Here is a 2362-nt window from a genome sequence, read left to right as displayed (position 1 = left end):
GTTGTATTGAGAAAGAATAAACTAGTTTTATTTAAGAAAGGACTTGTATCGCTGAAGTTCCTCGGGAAGAATTTATACCGGAAATTAACAAACGACCAGAGACGTAACAATATGTTACTTCCCTTACCTCATTTGTAGCTTCAGAAACATGTTCTCGAGCCTTCAAGCCACGTGTTATTTGTTCTTTCAACCTAACCCTTATATTAACAGTTTCATTGCCACTGGTAACCTGGTGAAGGGCTGTTGCCCAAAACGTCGTTTTCTTGTTTTATTAATAATGTTAATTAAATTTGGCGACTTTTTACCATTACTTTATATTCTATTTTGCAATTATTTTATTTTATTTCTTGAACTGCTTAATATTCATGCTGATTTGTTGGAAAGGTTTTTTTTTATAACTTTGATGATATAACAGTAAAATTGTTTAATTCAGAAGTTTTATGACATATGAGTTAGCCAAAAGCATAAGATACCAAGTAGTATTTCAGCTAAACCTTACGTTACGATAGGCTTACAAAACTGACCTTGCATGGCCAGGTGGTTAGGGTACTTAACTCGCAATCTGCAGGTCGCGTGTTCGAAATACGTCACACCAAACATGCTCGCCCTTTCAGCCGTGGGGGCGTTATAAGTGCGGTCAATCCCACTATTCGTTGGTAAAAGATTAGCCCAAGAGTTGGCGGTGGGTGGTGATGACTAGCTGCCTTCTCTCTAGTCTTACACTGCTAAATTAGGGACGGCTAGCGCAGATAGCCCTCGTGTAGCTTTGCGCGAAATTCAAAACAAACTTACTATAACTAACGTTATAGTCAGTGTTTAAAAGTTTTTAGTGGTGAATAAACGTTAATTAATAAATATTCTTTTGGTATTTTAACACATATATTATCTACTTGGTCTTAAAACATAAAGCAAAATAAACGTTTATTACTACTAAATATCTTTTATTTGTATCCTTTGTACAGGCGAAAGTTGAACATTTGTGTCGGAATGTTTTCAACTTTCTGACTTAGAATACAGTGAAAGGCTGAAGAGTGCTATTTAAGTCTCTTTCAAAGAGCACACGTAATTTTGTTCACGATAACATTTCATTTTCGTGCGTAGTTTTACTAAAAATGTGGTGATTAAAGAATTACTTCGAGATTGATGAAATAAGTGAAGCGTAGGCGCATTTTGGAGGTTCAGACAAATTCGTTTTAGTTAAATTATATAATTTTCTTTAATCATTCAAAAATGGTTTCTCGTAAATTTTGACGGACTTTTGGATATAGTATGGACTAGTATGGATATAAAAGTCTACAAGAGTTCTAGCTTTTTCGGAGGTAATAGAAGAGTCTTGTCCGATGACTTTTTGGTCTGAATTCTTACTGACACTATTAACCATATTGAATTTTTTATTCATATACATCACGATTTTTTATAATATTTATACATATAAAATATGCGTATATTATATATTTTATATACATAACACGTATTTTATACACACGTATTTTATGCAAATTTCCTGACGCCGTAAATAGGCTGGCATTTGTTATAAGCAGCTGTGTGTTTTGTAAATATTTTTTCGAAATCCTCACTCCTATCGAGAAAATAGGAGAATAGTCCACGATTAGAGGCAGATTCAGTACACACTGAAATGTTGCTAGCAGATTGCGCGATTCTGTGAGCCTAAGATATTCATGCTAATTTTTACAATTTTTTTTTCTTTTCAGTTGTAAAACTACTAATACATGTTTTACTTTACATCTTTGAACATGCAAATTTGGCAATCACGTTAGAGAAAACACAACTGGATTAAGTATCACTTGAAACATTTCAAATAAAATTATACGACAAAATTCATACAAGGAACGGGCGAATGGAATGAGTTAATACAATGCTTTCTTATGGCCCCCTATAGGCACAGCGGTATGTCTGCTAGAATCCGGGTTTCGATACCCTTGATGGGTAGAGCACAGATAGCCCATTGTGTAGCTTTGTGCTTAATTACAAACAAGCAAACAAAGCTTCCTTATGTTTAAAAATAACTATCTCATAACAACACTGTTCGACTTTTGCTCTATGTGGCGCGACAATATGTTTAAACTCGGTATCGACGCCTACTTGGTCTTTTGACAGCCAATTAATGAGTTAATTAAATGTAGGCCTACGAGCTATCCTTACTAAATATTGTTACGACATCGAGGTCACGTGACTAGTATCACGCCACGTCACTCTCGAACCTTCGTGAATTGTCGGGAGATTACTAGATATCGTGTAGTCTTGTATATATAAGACTGGCCACGAAGCGACGGGGGGACAGTGAGTAATTGAACTGCAGTCAGAGAGTGTGTAATTGAACGGAGTATTGTTGAAGTCGAGC

Source organism: Limulus polyphemus, unplaced genomic scaffold (genome assembly GCF_000517525.1).
Source record: "Limulus polyphemus unplaced genomic scaffold, Limulus_polyphemus-2.1.2 Scaffold519, whole genome shotgun sequence".
In the NCBI taxonomy this organism is placed as follows: Eukaryota; Metazoa; Arthropoda; class Merostomata; order Xiphosura; family Limulidae; genus Limulus; species Limulus polyphemus.
The sequence above is the reverse complement of the archived record's forward strand: the minus strand, read 5'-3'. Positions refer to the sequence as shown.